At 55.2% G+C, this 18,257-nt stretch overlaps 1 pseudogene; it reads left to right on the top strand.

The window, feature by feature from the left end:
• Positions 1 to 388: 388 nt before the first annotated feature.
• On the top strand, positions 389 to 16,682 carry LOC134760667 (testis-expressed protein 264-like; annotated as a pseudogene).
• Positions 16,683 to 18,257: the final 1,575 nt, after the last annotated feature.

The raw sequence follows: 18,257 nt of genomic DNA, 5'->3' as shown, positions 1-18,257 counted from the left end.
CATGTCGAGCTGGGCTGCTGAGGACCTTCAGGCCTGTTACCTGCATGCTGCCTGGTGACACCTGGGGGATTCCACAGGTGGAATGGCACCCATGAGGGACAGTCCGGCCCTAATGGCCAACAGGCTCAGAAGCCTGATCTCTCGGTGGCTGGGAAGGCAGGGTGCCAGCACCCAAGGGCGCTGACTTTCATCCAGCCCAGGCAACTTCAGTCCCATCCCCCTGCCTCCCTCACCTGCCTGTGCCTGGTAGCCTGTTCCGTGCCTTCTATCCAGCCCAGGCAACTTGAGTCCCATCCCCCTGTCTACTTCAGCTGCCTGTGCCTGGTGGCCTGTTCTGTCCCTCCCTCCAGAGTGCAGGTGCCCCACAGGCTCCCTCCAGGCTGAGCTCATGGCCCTGCTCCTAGTGGCCAGAGCTGGCTTCCAGGATGAGCCAGCTAAGCTCCAGGGGCTTTCCGGGAAAAGAGTCCCTTGGAAAGCATGTGAACTTTTCACCACTTCCGACAACCACGAAAGCTCTGAGCCAGGTTTGGATGCCATAGGATTCAAGGGGGCAGCAAGGGGTCCAGAGCTGCAGACAGCTGAGGGTGACCATTGGGGTCTGCTCAGGCAAGATCCTGGAGTAGGTGACCACGTCCAAGGCAAACTGTGACTAAAAGGAAGGGCTGGGTTGGCCAGAATAGAGGAGGCTGAGTGCTGAGAATCCCCAGGGGATCTCGGAGAGGGTGTGGAAAGGACCATAATGGGAGGGCAGAGGTGAGAACAGGGAATGATGATGTCACACTACTGAGCAGGGGGGCTGGGGAAGGGAGTAAGTGGAGGTGGAGGGAGTAGCCAGTTTAAACCTAGGGCTCATCCCTGTGAACATGAACTTCTGGCAAAAAAAATTTTTTTAAAAAGAAAAACTTAATAAACTTAGGGGTCAGTAGGCCCTTGATAGGGGAGAAACAAGCCTTTAAAGTGAGCGAAACCCAGGATTGAGGGTACGAGGTCTGTGCTGAATCTCCTGGATTCAGGATTATATCCCCTGAGGGCCCAGCCGGAAGGCTGGAACAGACGGGCACCTGGAAAGCTGACATGGGAAACAGGTAGCAGGTGAGACAAAGTGGGTCCTTGATGCCAGGAGGAGAAGTGAGTGCTGGGCCTTGCGGCCTTGGGTCCATCCTAAGAAGTGCTGGAGGTTCACACAGGAGCCCTGCCTGGCTGGGGTTTCTGGGAGCCAGAGGAGAGAAGTTAGGTCGGGAGGGAGCAGAGTGGGAAGTGCAGATACTAGCAGCCTAGAGACTTGGAGGGAGCCAGCAGTCTCAGCTTTTAGCCAGGAAGGGACTTAGGAAGTGGATAGTTTCCTGGGTGGGTCGTGGTTTGGAGAAGTCTAGAGACTCTGGATGGTCACTGATCTCCCTGAGGGATGGGGAGGATGATGTCTTCACAGAAATTCATCAGCAGCCCTGAGGTCAGCGATCCCTATCCCATGTCCTGACAGGTGCCTCCTGCAGCCCCTCCACAGCCACTTGCCAGGTCCTGACCCTGCAAGCACGTGTGTAAACACACACATATGTTCCTGCTTTCCTCTGGCAGCACCTTGCAGGGTTCTGAGCTCTTTATTCCCACTCCTCCATTTTGCTCCCTTTCCTGCCATAATTTCTCTGCCCGTGAAGCCTGCTCTTCTCCAGGAGATAGGAGGAACATGAGCTAATAGGGATGTGCTGGGCCCAGGCTGCAGGATCAGTCACCCTGCAGTCCTGCCATGGGGAGTGGGGCTGACAGAAGGTCTCATCGGGGGATGGAAGCGCCTCCTCAGTGGTGCTGTCGGTGGACATGTGGAGGGTGATGGTTCACAGGTCCTCTCTGTCCTTCCTACTCCTGGCCTCCTGGAGGGCAAAGAACGAGTCTAACACCTCACTAGAATCCCTGGTTCTCCAGAGGGTGTGGCATGCTTGTGGAAGGAATAAATAAAGGAATGGCCGAGAGTCCTGCAGTAGGATGCCACGGGTGGGGGCACAGGTGGGTTCCAATAGGAAAACGGCCAGCTGTGTCCTGGTATCCGAGTCTGCATGGCTTGTCAGAGCTGATGGTTCTTTCAGGCCTAATCTGGCACAGACCCAGGAGGAAGGAGGTCTCAGGGCCTCCTTCCTTTGATCAGCTCTCATGCACATGCTTTCCTTTCCCCGGTTCCCCTTGACAAGTGCCATTGTGTCGTGGGCAGCCTCCTGAGTGAAGGTGAGGAATCTCCCTCCCCTGAGCTCATCCACATCTACCAGAAATTTGACTTCAAGGGGTTCTCCTTCCAGGCAACCAGCCACCTGGTGACAGCCACCTTCCCCTACACCACCATGCTGTCCATCTGGGTGGCTGCCCGCCATGTCCATTCTGCCTTGGACACCTACATCAAGGTGAGGCACAGGCCTGGAGTGTGTGTGTTGGGGACAGCCAGGTCCCTTGGGTGGAGCTGAGTAGGATTGCCCAGAGTGGGAGAAGAGGTGGTTTAGGAAGAGCAGCACTCTGGGGCCCTCATGGAACAGGTACCTGTGGAGCCAGGAAGATGGGCTGAGGTTGTTGGCATCTCTTTCAGATGCCCAAAAGACCTTGTGGGAGCCAGAGCATCTCCCAAGAGCGTGGAGAGCTTGTTCATGAACCTGGTCTTGTTGGTTTGACTCTGGCTTTGACCAAAGACATCCTTAGTGCTAATCTCACACTCCTGGTTCAGATGGAAGGACAGTCCACTTTTCTCTCCCACTGCTAGAGGCCTGCAAAGCAAGGACCTGAGGCTCCCCGTGGCTGGGCAGGCCCCAGATAATCATGAGTTGCCCTTGGCCCTGCCTCTGCTATGCACCTGCTCCCTGAGCCCAGGGCTGGGGCAGCAATGGCAGGCCCTTCTCATTTGCTTCCTAACCTGGTCACTGGCCATGCTGGCAGCACAACCTTCCTGGAGGAAGGAGAGCCAGCCACCAGGTTGTCTGACAGAGGTCTCTGTGTCTACAGAGATTTTTTTAAAACTTGCCCTTTTACGCATCCCTCCTCCTCTAAATGTTTTCTAAACCTGGAAACCAGGCAAGTGACCTATTTGGGCTTGGAAGTGACAGTTGATTCATTCATTTAACTTGTTTATTTTCTGTGTGCCAGGTGCTATAATGGGCACAATGTGAATGAAAGTTTGGTGCATGAAACAGGCATTTACAGTGAGGTGGTGAAGACAGGTAATCAATGTAAGACAAAAATGGGACATGTGCTAGAGAAGGAGAGGGTGAGAAAAGTCAGGGAACCGACTTGAACAGAATGGTCAGGGACAACCTCTCAGGGGAGATCACCTCAAGGCAGAGTCCTAGAGGAGCCTTTGGAGAAGAGGTAAGAACATTCTAGGCAGGGCTTTGGTGTAAATGCAGCAGGAAGTCACTGCAGTTTTCCAACCAGGAAAATAACACAGTTGGAGCCGCGTGTGTGCAAGGTGGGCCGTCCCATTCCCAGGCAGGAAGAGGCTGGACCACAGAACTGGGGTGAGGTAGAGGTGCTTAGGAGGCTGTCATGAATCCCTGCGTGAGTGGCAGCAGCTTGGGCAGGCCCGGTGGCTGTAGAGACGCAGACAAGGGCGGAGATTTACAGGCACTTTTGGAATAGAACTCACGGACTTCGGGTGGATTGGCTGTTGTGGGGAGAGGCAGTGAGGGAGTCACAGTGGGCTCCACTTCTCTCTGGCCTGGGCAGGTAGGCAAGCATGTAGTGATGCTTTTCACTGATGTGTGGGGAACTGAGGGAGGCCCTGGTTTTGGGGGGAAGCCAGGTTCTTGGGCTATATGTCAGGGGAGCTGCCTGAGAGACATCCAAGTTGGGGGTGTGGAGTGGGCAATCATATGTGTGGTCTGGAGTTCAGAAAGGGCTGGGCTGGTGGATATGTTTGGGGACATCAGCCTGCTGGCAGTATTTGACCAGGGAGGCTGCCCTGTGCCCCCTGCCTCGGTGGGGCCAGGTAGGCCATGGACAGCCTGGGGCAGCAAGGGCTGGGCAGAGGGCATGCTCAGTGTGGCTGGGGTCAGGGAACAGGACAGGAGAGTCTGTGGGAGTGGGAGCTTGGAACACTTGGAGCATCCTTGCAACTTCATTAACCAGAGCAGGCTAGGAAAAGGGACAGGGCGGTACGGATGGAAATGGGAGCTCAGATGGCTCCTGGATTCTTCGGTCAAGGCTGAGGAGTGAATCCATGAGGCCCTGGGACACCAGCTGCGGCCTTAGTGGTCAAGGACAGGATTGAAGAATCGGGAGTGAGCAGACCTGGAAAGGGGAGGGCTGTTGTGTGGGGAGGGCAGGGCACAGGGGGGATAGAGGGAGTTTCCTTGATGAGCTGGAGGGTGGTGGCCGGAATGGGTGCTGGGCAGGATGTGCTTGACTGGCTGCGGTTGGACTGGAGGTGGGGGGCATGTCACTGGCGGTGATGGCAGGAAGGAAGATACCAGTGCCCGAGGCCTGCTTAGCAGGTCACCTCTGGGGAGTCCTCCCCATTTCACTCCAGGAAGGCGTCTCCCGTCCCGTCTGTGCCATCCTCAACCTTAAGGGCCCATCTGGAGAGACAGCTCCCTGGAGGAGACTTCTTGGGTTCCAGGCCTTAGAACAGGGCACGTGTCCTGTGGTGTGGTGGCGAGTGACTCAGCCACCAGAGCCTTTTCCTGGCTTTAGGGTTTTCCTTTGTTTGTTTTTTGTTTTTGTTGTTTTTTGAGACAGAGTCTCGCTCTGTCACCAGGCTGGAGTGCAGTGGCACGATCTTGGCTCACTGCAGCCTCCACCTCCCAGGTTCAAGTGATTCTCCTGCCTCAGCCTCCTGAGTAGCTGGGACTTCAGGAGTGCGCCACCACGCCCAGCTAATTTTTTTGTGTTTTTTTTAGTAGAGATGGGGTTTCACCATGTTGTCCAGGATGGTCTCGATCTCTTGACCTCGTGATCCACCCACCTCAGCCTCCCAAAGTGCTAGGATTACAGGTGTGAGCCACCACGCCCAGTCCAGGGGTTTATTTTTAGACACCTTTGTCCAAATTTCCCAGCTCCGACAGCTTTGCAAGTTGCCCATCAGCTCTGCTCTGGACTCAACTCTCCTGCAGTGGGGGTTGGGACATGGAAGCCAGGGATTCGGTGGAGAGCAAGGGGCTTCTCCCAGAGACAACTGTGAGTCATGCTCATGTGGGCGTGGTCACCAGCAAAGGGAGAGAGGCCGGGCTGCCCACTGAGGAGGCATGGCCCAGAGTCTTGGGCTTGTTTTGGTGGTAAGTTGGGGGGTTTCCTCTGTCCCTGTATGTCGCCTGACCTTGCATCTTGGGGAACAAATCCAGGGGAGAGATGAGGAAGGGGCTAGCTCTGTGTGCTGGCCACAGCCTGCCAGTGGACAGAGGCAGCTGTGTGCCTCTCTCAGCCCAGGAGACAGCAAGGAGAAAGTATAAGGCTCCCTCCCATCCCTGCTGCCATCTCCACCGCCCTGGGGGCAGAGAGGAGATTACCAATGAGACCGGGTGCTTCTGACTCTCACAGCTCGCACAGCTAGCTGCCTTTAACTGTGTGTGTGTGCCCATGCATACACTCTTCCTCTTCTCTCTGGATCTGGGACTGCTGTGAAGTTTCTTCAAATGGAATGACAGCAGCCATCAGCTTTCTGTTTCAGGAGGGTTGAGGGAGGACAGGAGCCCTGCTGCCAGGAGTTCTCGGGGGAGGACTTGGCAGGCTCACCTGCCTCCTCAGAGGCTGGCTGAGGGGCAGGGTGAAGGGATCTTAGCTTTGGGTTTGGGAGGTGGAGAGCAGCTGCTATCCTGGTAGTTGTAAATGTGCCTGAGCCTGGGACAGGATTGGTCTCATGGGACAGAGGGAGCGGGGGTTCACTGCAAGAGGCCCAAGGAGAAGGATTTGTCAGGACTCTTGGGATTCTGGAAGGGATGGCTGACCACAGCTTTTGTGGCTTGATTGGCAGCCTCTGCCTCTCTAGCCAGCCTTCCCCAGCTTGACAGCCTGGCAAATTGCTATAGGGACTGGAACTGTGCTTTTCTCCATAGAAACCGCTAAGGGCCCCCAAGCTGAATTCTGAGTCCCCAGGAACCCGTGGGTACTGTTTGACCATCACTCCATATGGAAGATGCCTCAGCTTTGTCAGGCTGCGCCACTGGAGTCCAGGGAGGTGTCCTCTAGGACAGGAGGAAACCCCTCCTTGAGTCCCAGGAAAGGGTGTCTTCTGGCAGCTGCAGCACGGACAGAGCTTGCTTGAAATTGCAAACCTGCAGAGGAGGTTTGGGGCTCAGATGGGAGCCCAGAGCAATGGGCAGAGACCCCCAAATTCACCACAGGCTTTTTTATTGGGACAGAGTCACGCTCTGTTACCCAGGCTGGAATGCAGTGGCGTCATCTTGGCTCACTGCAACCTCAGCCTCCTGGGTTCAATGGATTCTAATGCCTCAGCCTCCTGAGTAGTTGGGAATACAGGCATGTGCAACCACACCCGGCTAATTTTAGTATTTTTAGTAGAGGTGAGGTTCCACTATGTTGGCCAGGATAGTCTCAAACTCCTAGCCTCAAGTGATCCGCTCACCTCGGCCTCCCAAAGTGCTGGGATTACAGGCATAAGCCACTGCAGCAGCCCCACCACAATCTAAATGAGTGTCCAGGGAAGGCTTCAGACACATGGAGCAGACCAGGGCTTATGGATGGGCCTGGGAATCCCACGTGTGGGATTGTGTGTGTAGGTCACTAGCACAGTTTGCTCATATCTGTGTGTAGCGCTTGGTGGGGAAGGTCATTAAGAGAGTTAGACTGGCCCAGCCAAGCCCCCCTGCCTAACTTCCCTGCCAGCCCTGGCCAGAATCTTTTTCGTAAGTGCCCTTCCCATGGTCTTGGATTTCAGGGAGATTTCAGAGGAGGGTCTTTGTAAAACATTTTGAGCCTCCTCTTCCAAGTTGAGGGTGATACAGGGCCTTGTCCATGTGGTGACTGATTGGCTGAGGCGGGCGGGCAGGCCCTGGAGGTCAGACATCAGCCCATCCTCCACTGAACTGGAGAAGACTGTGTGGCAACGAGTTGCTGAGTGGGTGTTTTGAGCCAGTGAGGGGAACCTTGGTGCCCAAGTTCTGGGATAGCTGGGTTGACTGGGGCTTTCTTACAAAACATTTAAAGGCCAGGTGTGGTGTCTCATGCCTGTTACCCCAACAATTTGGGAGGCTGAGGCAGGAGGATCACTTGAGCCCAGAAGTTTGAGACCAGCCTGGGCAATGTAAGTGACACCCCGCCTCTAAAAAACAAACAAAAAAAATTAGCTGGACACCTGTAGTCCCAGATACTCAGGAGGCTGAGGTGGGACGATCGCTTGAGCCTGGGAAGTCAAGGCAGCAGTGAGCTATGATCATGCCACTGCACTCTAGCCTGAGTGACAGAGTGAGACCCTGTCTCAAAAATAAAATCAATGAAGGGCACGGTGGCTCACACCTGTAATCCCAGCTCTTTGGTAAGCCAAGGTAGGTGGATCACTCTACCTCAGGAGTTTGACACCAGCCTGGGCAACATGGTGAAACCCTGTCTCTACAGAAAAAAATACAAAAAAAGTTAGCTGGGTGTGGGGGCATGCACCTGGGGTCTCAGCTACTGGGGAAGCTGAGGCAGGAAAATTGCTTGCCCAGCAGGCAGAGGTTGCAGTGAGCCGAGATCATGCCACTGCACTCCAGCCTGGGGAAGAGGAGTGAAACCCTGTCTCAAAAAAAATAAAAGTGAAAACAGTTTTTAAAAATGAAGGAAGGAAGGAAGGAAGCAAAAATAAGGCAGTAAAGAAGTCAGGCAGGGACCCCAGACCATGGTTCTCAGATGCTCTGGCTGTGCTGGGTGCCCTGCGGCTGTCAGCCTGTTGGGGGGGGCGGGGGGTGGGGTGCTGCACTCAGACCCTTCCTTGCTTCACCTGGAGTAGTTCTGCCTGTGGGTTTTACAAACCAGGTGCCTTGAGCGTTTGTTTGGAAGGGGGCTTCAGGGGCTCCACTGGTTTGCAAACCTCTGTCCTGAGAGGGGGGCAACACGGGGCAAAGGCCACCTCTGGTCCCGCCAGCTGCGTGTGTGTTCCCGATCCTGAGGATGCTGCGATATCTGCGGTGTGAGGGGGGCTGGAGGAACCAGGGCCCAGCCCTTGGGCAGGTTGGGCAGGGGCTCCCAGGAGAGGCCATTGTTTTGAGGGGAGCATGACGATTGAAGGGGGACCTGGAGGGACCCTGGGGAGCTACAGCTTGGAGATGTCCTGGGTTGGTGGTGACTGGACTCCTGAGTGGCTGATGATGGTGTGGCAGTACCAAGGGGCAGCCAGCTGGGAACTAAGGCCTGTGGGCCCCAGCAGGGTGCCTGTGGAAGTGGGCAGACTGTTGAGCTGTGGGCTGGAGGATGCTCGAGGCAGCCTGGTCACAGCCTGTGCTCTGCCCAGTGGGTGCAGAACCCCGTGTGTGTTTCCTCTTAGCCTGCCTCAGGGACCCTAAGAGAGATCTTGGTTAGTCTGAGTCCACGCCAGGGCCAAAATACCAGTGGGCCGTGGCAGGGGACAGGCAGGTGAGGGAGCCCGACAGGAATGTGAAATCTTTCGTCATTTCCCTCTTCCTGCCTGTCACCTTTGCCGAGCTACTGTGGGAGCTTCCAGACTTTAATCGTAACAAGGGAGGCCCTCTTGGCATCCCAGCTCAGTCAGTCATTCAGTCACTGTTTACTGAGGTCTCTTGTATGTGTCATTGTTCTGTGCATGGAGGGACAAGCAAGGACACATCACAGAGTCCTCATCCAAGCCAGCATCCCCATCGTTTTACTGGGGGAGACTGAGGCCTAAAGAAGGAGGGTGCCCCAAGGTCAAGGGATGGAGGAGTGGCTGAGGCCAGACTGGATCCCCTAGGCTGAGGATCCTTCTGATGGCTACCTGCCTTTTTTATTTTACTTTATTTTATTTTATTTTTTATTTTTTTGAGACAGAGTCTCGCTCTGTCACCACGCTGGAGTGCAGTGGTATGATCTCGGCTCACTGCAACCTCCACGTCCTGCGTTCAAGCGATTCTTCTGCCTCAGCTTCCTGAGTAGCTGGGACTACAGGCATGCACCACCACGCCTGGCTAATTTTTATATTTTTAGTAGAGACGGGGTTTCACCGTATTGGCCAGGCTGGTCTTGAACCCCTAACCTTGTGATCCACCCACCTCAGCCTCCCAAAGTGCTTGGATTACAGGCTTGAGCCGCTGCGCCTGGCTGGCTACCTGCCTTTTGCCACTCTGTCCTGTACATAAGTGGGGCTGGATCCAAGAGGCTGAGGATTTGTCACCAATTTGGGATATGCTCAGGATGGTGCGCCGGGTGGGCCTGGGATGGCCGCACTGTGGCCCAACACCCCCTTGATCTTCTTTCTCCAACCCTGATAGTCAGCGTTGGGGGCTGAGGCTTCAGGTCTAGGAGACTCCTGGGCCAGAGGCAGAGCAGAGGGAGAGCCTGTGTGCCCACCTGCCCAGCAGGCACTCCTTAGGGAGGCCTTGGCACCTGCTGGGGCACAGGAAGCAGTTGCTGCAGGTACCTTATGTGCCTCATGTCCACACCCTCAATGAAGCAGAGGTGGCTGCATTCCCAGGCTTCCCTCTGTGGATCGCAAGGGCTGGTCACCTGCTGGGGCTGCCCCTGCTATGTGACCTGCTCTGCACAGGGAGGAGAGCACTTTTGGCAGCATTGGGATCTGGAGCTGAGCAACCATCCTCCAGCACTCTTTCCTCCCCGTCTCCTCCAGCCACGGAGCCTCCCCATACCTGGGGGTGGGGAGGGGAGAGATGGATTCCCTGGGAGAGGCAGAACAGCCCTTGCTGGGTGGGGGCATTTGGGCTACACCTATAGGAAGGGCAGTGTCCCAGGTAGAAGGCTGTAGGGACCAGCCCCACAGGGTCAGTGGGTTTTTCTCCCTGTGTGCAGAGACAAGAGATTGTAGAAATAAAGACACAAGACAAAGAGATAAAAGACAGCTGGGACCGGGGGACCACTACCCCCAAGACACGGAGACTGGTAGTGGCCCCGAATGTCTGGCTGCGCTGTTATTTATTGGATACAAAGCAAAAGGGGCAGGGTAAAGAGTGTGAGTCATCTCCAATGATAGGTAAGGTCACGTGGGTCACGTGTCCACTGGACAGGGGGCCCTTCCCTGCCTGGCAGCCGAGGCAGAGAGAGAGAGAGGGAGAGAGAGAGAGATGGCTTACACCATTATTTCTGCATATCAGAGACTTTTAGTACTTTCACTAATTTTGCTACTGTTATATAAAAGGCAGAGCCAGGTGTACAGGATGGAACATGAAGGTGGACTAGGAGCGTGACCACTGAAGCACAGCATCACAAGGAGACGGTTAGGCCTCCGGATAACTGCCGGTGGGCCTGACTGATGTCAGGACCTCCACAAGAGGTGGAGGAGTAGAGTCTTCTCTAAAATCCCCCGGGGAAAGGGGGATTTCCCAGTCTGCTAAGTAGCAGGTGTTTTTCCTTGACACTGACACTACCGCTAGACCACGGTCCGCTTGGCAACGGGCGTCTTCCCAGACGCTGGTGTTACCGCCAGACCAAGGAGCCCTCTGGTGGCGCTCTCCGGGCATAACAGAAGGCTCACACTCTTGTCTTCTGGTCACTTCTCAGTATGTCCCTTCCGCTCCTATCTCTGTATGGCCTGGTTTTTCCTAGGTTATGATTATAGAGCGAGGATTATTATAATATTGGAATAAAGAGTAATTGCTACAAACTAATGATTAATGATATTCATGTATAATCATGTCTATGATCTAGATCTAGTATACCTCTTGTTGTTTTATATATTTTATTATACTGGAACAGCTCGTGCCCTCGGTCTCTTGCCTCGGCACCTGGATGGCTTGCCACGCACAGAAGGCAGATCAGGCAAAGCTGCTGGCTTGGTGGCCATCATGGCGTGTGTATCCAGTGAGGCTGGAGTGCAGGGAAGGAGCAGAGCTTGGGCCTGAGAGGTGAGGCTGGGTCCCTCAGGCACTAGGGAGAAACTGAGGGCGTCTGAGCAGATGAGCCACAGTATCCAGGCTGTGCTTCAGAGCAAGACCCTTGAATATCTGGGAGATGGGGATGAAGAGCCAGAGACCATAGCCATATTCTGTACAAGGATAACAGGAGTTAGCTGAGAGTAACAGTGACTTTTTCTCCCCAGATAACCCGAAGCCAGAAGGCAATCCTTCCACCACAGCAGGGCTTGGCTTTCCCGGCTCTCCTTAGGGAAATACCCTTGGATGTGGAGGTGTGGGGGGACCCACAGGAGCTCAGGCCTCTCCCCTTCATCGGCCTGGGCACTGGAACCTGCTCCTTAGCCTCTCTGGCTTCCCCTCTCCTCCCTCCCCTCCCCCAGGAATGAAAGCACAATGTCAGCTTAAGGATTGGGGCTACGGGCTTTCTGATACCTGTGGGTCAGTCAGCATTGTCCAGGGTGGAGAGACGGTCAGGGCCGGGGGTCCTGGGATGGAAAGTCTGGCAGCGGACTTTGGCTTGGGCACATGGTCTCCCTATCGTGGGGTGGTCCAGGGGTGCCAAGCTTCATGGCTCAGTTAGACCAGTGGCTGCTGGAACAGCCTTTTACTCTCAGATTTACACATAGGACAGCAGTGCCAGGCTCCTGGGTGCTTTGCCCACCTGCCCTAGGGTGTCATCCTGGGTCCTCAGACTAGTGCTGTCTGGAGTCTGGGGCCCTGCTGTTAGGGTGCTCTATTGGTGCCGCACTCAGCAGGGCTGTGGAATGTGGAAGAAACTGAGAGGCAGAGCCAGCCCTTGGGACAGAATAGGGACAGTTCCTGGGCCTCCCAGGGGACGAGGGAGTCGGGGGCCCTGGAGGGCTCATTCTAAATTCTGCTACTCTGACTAGGAGCAGAAGCTGTGTGTCAGCTGTGGTAGGTGCCAAGTGGTCCTTCCCTGTCCCTGGCAGGAAATCTACCAGCAAGACCAGATCCATTTCATGTGCCGCTGGCACGGCTGGGAGACATCCAGGTGCCTGAGGTGGATGAGACAGAGCAGACATGGTGGGGGCTTGTGGAGGCCAGGGAGGCCCAGGTGGATGGCACAGGTACAGAAGGCAGGGTGTGAGAGTGGGGCCCTCCTGGAGCTCTTGTCTTCTGGACTCCAGGGGCTTGGTTGAGGAGGCTCTTCCCTCTCTGAGTTGGCACTGTGGGTGTCAGGCTATGCTTGGAAGAGGGAGGAAGGAGACTCACCTACCCGAGGACCCAGAGACGTGGATCTACATAGATGTGGATTCACACACATTACCTCCTGGCAACACAGGTACAAGGACCCTTCCCGGATTCCCTTTAGAGGCAGCAGGAGGACTCTTGGAAACAAAGATCACAGACAGATAGATGCTCATGGGAGGGGGCCGAGGCTGCTTACGAAAGGGGTCCCTTGTGTGAGGCTTAGCAGGAAGTCAGATTGGCACTGGATCTGGAAGGGAAGGATGGGAGCAGAGTGTTCTCCTGTCACTCAATACAGGGCCCTGCCCAGAGCCAGCTGCTTTCTCCCTGCCAGGGAACAACGAGGGAGCTTGCAGAGGAGAACCAGGAGAACATCCCCTGTGCCTTCCGCCAGGGCCACTCCTCACTCCTGCTGGCAGTGCAGTGCCCCAGGTCCAGGCTGGAAGGCTGCTTGCCTGCTCCCCTCTCTGCCAGGATCTCTGTGACCCCAGGCTGTCCCAGGCACCAGGGGTCTGCTAGTTCCATCCCAGAGGGTCTCAGGGAGCCTTATTCTTGGCCAATCTGGTGGAGTCTGTGACTTCTAGGCATGATGCAGGGCTGTCGGGAGAGGAGCTGTCCCTCCTCCCCTCCTTTAGCAGATGCTGCCCATCTAGTCTTCAACAGCCAAGGTCACCCTAGGGAGAGATGTGTCAACCAGGCTGGGCAGGAGGGTACTGGGAGCAGCCTCTACTCCCGAAGGGCCTGTGTCCAACACAGTTAACTGTATCTGCCCCTTAATGACCTCCATGGGGTACAGCTCCGGTCTGCCTGGCAGTGCCCAGCAGACACTCTTTAGTGCCCCTGCAGTGGGCACAGGACGTGGCACAAGGTCCGCAGGTTGAGGCAGCCTCCAGGGGAGGAAGACCGAGCACCTTCCCTTTCCTGTGACCTGCCTCTGCTGCCTGCCTCCCCCTCCTTGGCCCGGCCACCCAGCTTCCTTCCGTCCCAAACACCGCCTGCCAGGGGCAGGGAAGGACCACTTGTTACCCACCACAGCGGGCTGCAGCCGCAGCTCCACACTCACCAACTCCTCAGGCTGTTTTCCTGCCCTCCAGTTCACCCACCCACGCCCTGATGTGGGTGCCAAGGGGTCTGCCCACCTCTGACAGGGCCCGTCCTGACACTCCGGGAGGACTCTGGGTGTTTGCCCACCAGGTGCCTGCCCCTGACACAGGAGGTGGTGGTGGGTGCGTGGAGGGTGCCTGACTGCCCAAGGCTTGGCCTGTCCCTGCCCGCCTCTCTGTGTGGCCCCAGCTTGGGCTGGAGGTAAAAGGGGGTGATTAGCTGCCTTGTGCCTGTTATGACATGAATGTATGATTGAGCTCCAGAAAGGAGGTGAAAATTTGATCTTCTTGCCCTGGCTGTGGGGAGAGGGGGAGAGAGGGAGGGATTGGGGTGAAGGTGGTAGCTTTTCATCCCCTGCCCCAGTGGCCATAGAGATTGAGGTGGGGCCCTGCCTTGCCTGGTGTCTTCTCCCCAGGGACGCAGGCACAGGACTTTGTCTACTTTTGTGTAGATCCTAGTGGACTATAGCGATGCCACTTCCCTGCCTTGGACTCCACCACCCCCCTCCCTTTTTTTTTTTCTTTTTAGGCAAGGTCTGGCTCTTTCGCCCAGGCTAGAGTGGTGCAGTGGCGACATCTCCACTCACTCCAACCTTTGCCTCCCAAGCTTAAGCCATCCTCCCACCTCAGCCTCCTGAGTAGCTGGGACTACAGGTGTGCACCACCACGCTTGGCTAATTTTTCTATTTTTTGTAGATATGGGATTTCACCATGTTGCCCAGGATGGTCCGGAACTCGTTAGCTCAGGCAGTCCTCCTCCCTCAGCCTCCCAGAGTGCTGAGATTACAGGCATGAGCTGCCACGCCTGGCTATGCTTCCTTTGCTTGAAGTGTACATATGTCCCCAGGGGCTGTCCTCATCTCAGCAGGCTGAGTCCTGGCCTGAAGGAGGCATCTCTAGGCTCTTTCCTCTGAACACTCCTAGCCTAGGAGCTGGCTGGTAGGAAGTGGCATGCTGGGAAGCAGGTGTATTCCTGTACCCGGGGTCCCAGGAGAGCCACTGGGTGGATGGGCAGACAGAACATCCAGTTTAATAGGGCCGTGGAGAAACGAGCCGTCTCCTCTGCTGTTTTCAGGCCTGCAGTGCCCAGGGCACTGATGATCATTTAAGGAGCAGTGAGAGCCTAGGATTCTGCCCCCTGCAGAGGTAACTACCCGAACTCAAAGCTCCCCCAGCTCCCCTCCACCTCACTCACAGGCCTCTGCCCTGAGGGCCACACCTGGAGCCTCAGCAAGAGGAGGGCCCTGGGCCAGCAACCTGGGCTTCCAGGACTCACCTTGCATCTGCCAGTAGCATCCAGAGGGCGTATTCTGGAGGCTGAGTGGGTGGAGGGGGTAGGGAAAGATCCCAAATTCCCCCACCCCCAAATTCTCCCACCCCCAACCTAGGCCCCAGCTGAGGCTCAAGGAAAGCCCCAGGCTGAGTCCAGGTGACAAGCAGACCCCAGCTGCACCTGACTTGGGCTCCATTGACATGGAGACATTTTCTTTTCTTTTCTTTTTGAGAGCAAGTCACACTCTGTCTCCCAGGCTGGAGCGCAGTGGCACGATATTGGCTCACTGCAACATTTGCCTCTCAGTTTGAAGCCTTTCTCCTGCCTCAGCCTCCTGAGTAGCTGGGACTACAGGTGCCCACCACCATGCCCTGTAGAGCCACCATGCCCAGCTAATTTTTTGTATTTCTAGTAGACACAGGGTTTTACCGTGTTAGCCAGGATGGTCTCAATCTCTTGACCTCATGATCTGCCCCCCTCGGCCTCCCAAAGTGCTGGGATTACAGGCATAAGCCACTGCACCCAGCTATGGAGACACTTTCTGTAATGTTCCACAGCTGCCCCTCTCCCCCTCACACAGGAAGGGAGGCATAGCCACTGTCTCCTGATCTGGATTCCTGCACACAGCGGGTCTGATCCCTGGCTTCCTCCTTGCCAGCCCCACTGCATTCAGTGCCTCTGCTCTGGGGAGATGGACTCAGGGGTTGCTCCTGGACAAGGCAGATGAAGAGCTACTTGCCTGGAGGATGAATTGCCAATGGAAGGAGCAGGTTAGAAGGGGTTTAGGCCATCAGCCCAGCTCAGCACTGGTTTGGGGCTCCCCAGCCACCAGCAGAGTGCTCTCCTGGTCCCCTTTGCTGTCTTGTGCCTCAGGAAGCACCAGTCGATGGGGGTGGGGTGGATAAGGGTTTCTCAGGGTCGACCAAAGCACAGGAGTAGAAAGCCCTGAATGTGTTCATCCCAGCCCCCACCTCTGTGCAGTGGGTTGAGTGTTTCTGGGGACTTCTCCATCCTGCTTGTGCTTTAGTCCCTCCTCAAGCGGGGACTTGGTTTGGGCCAGGGCAGGGGCACTCTGCCTAGGGAGCATGGAGAGGGGCCTCCCACTCCACTCTGCAGTCCTCATGCCCTGTGGGTGATGTTCTGTAGCTGGCCCTGGACTCAACTCTCTCCAAGTTTGAAATGGGGGTGGTGGAACATAGGGGTGTCTCTCTGTTCTCCCTCAGCTCCTCACGGCAGGGCTGAGTGGCCCTTAATAGGAGTGGGGGAAGAGCAGCAGGCTTTGTGGAGGTGCAGGGAGCTGAGCTAGTTCAGCATGGGAGGAGGGCACAGCCGCTTGCTCCCTCCCCATCTTTTTATTTTTTCTTTTATTTTTTTTGAGATAGAGTGTCACTCTGTCACCAAGGCTGGAGTGCAGTGCACGATCTCAGCTCACTGCAACCTCTGCCTCCTGGGTTCAAGCAATTCTCATGCCTCAGCCTCCCGAGTGGCTGGGATTACAGGCGTGTGCCACCACGCTTAGCACTTTTTTTTTGTATTTTTAGTAGAGACAGGGGTTCACCGTGCTGACCAGGCTGGTCTCAAACTCCTGACCTCAAATGATCCACCCGTCTTGGCCTCCCGAAGTGCTGGGATTACAGGCGTGAACCACCGTGCCTGGCCCTCCCTCTGCCTTTTTCCCACTGCCCCATCAGGGCAGAAGGCAGCTGCAGTGAGCGCCCTGGGACTGGGTGGCTGCATTCTTCATGACTGTGCTGTGTGTGCTGAGCTGCCTCTTCCTGGAGGAGAAGGCGGAGTGGACCTGGCTAACCTGGGCTCCATTTTCCTGGCCATAGGAGCTGACATGATGAGTGACACGAGTTCTGGAAGCTTGGAGGTGAGCCCTGGCACCTGGGAGACTTCATTTGCCACCGTGTCACCTGGGGAGAGTGGCCATGGCTGAGAGGATGGTGACACCTGCAGTGAGCATGGCTACAGGGAGTCAGGCGCCTCTTTTGAGGAGCTGGACCTGGAGGGTGAGGGGCTCTTGGAGGAACCATGGCTGGACACTGAGACTGAGCCCCTGGGGGCTACCAAGTGGCCCTGAGAGCCCAGTACCCTGAGAAGGGCAAGGAGTAACCCATGACTAGCCCCCTCCTGCGGGGCAGTTCTGAGGAACTGAGCACTCTCTAGCCATCTTCCTCCTTCCCGTGGGGGCGAGAGGTTCCCCGGGGACCTGACTCCCCCTGCTCTAGGCCACTTACGAAGCCTTCTCCTCACTGCCCTTTAGGCTCCCAGGGCCAAAGCAGCCAAAGACCATTATCTGCACCAGCCCTGTGGGCCGCCACCCCTGTTGTATCTCTTTTCCAGACCATCACTGGAGCTTCCAGGACCCAGAATAAAGCCAATGACTTACTTGTTTCACCTGGATTTGGGCTGTGTACTTGTTTGACAGTTTCACCTTTGTGAGGACCCCTGTATAGACAGGCCGGGAGTAGGAAGGAGCCTCCCCTCCCCAGGACAAGGAAAGGAGGGACCATGCCAAGTACCCTGGGGTGGGGGAGGAGGGGCGGTAGAGATCCTCCATGTCCTGCTCTGTGACCCCCAGCGGCCAGCCGCCCTCCACTGCAGCACTTTTTCACAGAGGTGGTTATATCTCTAGGATATGTTCCTTAAAGTGGGATTGCCAGGTCTAAGGGTGTATGTGTGGCCATGAACAGGGTTAAGAATTCTTGCCAAGCTCCCCTCAGTGGAAGTGGTTCTCATGTATCCTCCCAGCACTGAGACATGAGAGCTGGAATGCTCTCGTTCCTAGCTTTGTATTATGGAAATTTTAAATTTTCATACATACAGAAAAGTTGAAAAACAGCACCATGAGCACCCATATACCTGCACCTAGATTTAATGATTATTAGTTTTCATAAGGCTTCTTCTTTCTCTCCCTCCCTTTCTATTATTTGAGTCATTTGTAAGTCAAAGACATCATGTCATTTTATCTCTAAGTACTTCAGCATGCATCTGTTAAAATTAAAGATATTGTTTTCCTAGCCACAATATCATTATTACACTTAAAAAAAAAAAAGCTAACAATTCCATAGAATTACCTAGTATTCAGGCCAAAATTTACATTTCCTGTGTGTCTCAGCTGTCTTTCCTAGCTATGGATTTTGTTTGGTTTTTAAATCAGAAGGAACTGCTTTTTAGCTTTATCTTCCTCTCTTTCCCACCCAGATCACGGTCTCTTATTGCCAGAAAAATTCTGACCAGTTTTAAGAATGATCTCTTAGCATTTCATACCCCTTATCTCATAGGATTTACAGATTTGGGGACTGCCTTGTCATGGATAGACGTTTCTGGGATCAAATAATTTTTTTATTTGTGACTGGAAAAGGTTGAGTGGGAGATGTTGTTTAGACATCATACTATCAGAATTTCAGGGACCCACAGGACAGGAAGTTTTTAATGCAATTGTCTCCTCTACCTTCTACTCCCTGGGCCATTCTGGTTCTCTGTTACCTACATTTTGTCTCCAGGTTCCCAGGGACCTTCTCTCGAGTCCACAAGCAACGGCAGACACAGTACCTGATGACCCAAAGCCCCCAACCCTGAGGGGCTGGCCAGGCCCGTCTCTCCCGACAGCCCAGGGATCATCAGTGAGCTTCAGCAGTGGGCAGATGTGGCTGCTGCCCAGGAATCCCATCAGAGCTCCCC

This window comes from Pongo abelii, chromosome 20, assembly GCF_028885655.2.
Source record: "Pongo abelii isolate AG06213 chromosome 20, NHGRI_mPonAbe1-v2.0_pri, whole genome shotgun sequence".
NCBI classification, from domain to species: Eukaryota; Metazoa; Chordata; class Mammalia; order Primates; family Hominidae; genus Pongo; species Pongo abelii.
The sequence above is the reverse complement of the archived record's forward strand: the minus strand, read 5'-3'. Positions and strand labels throughout refer to the sequence as shown.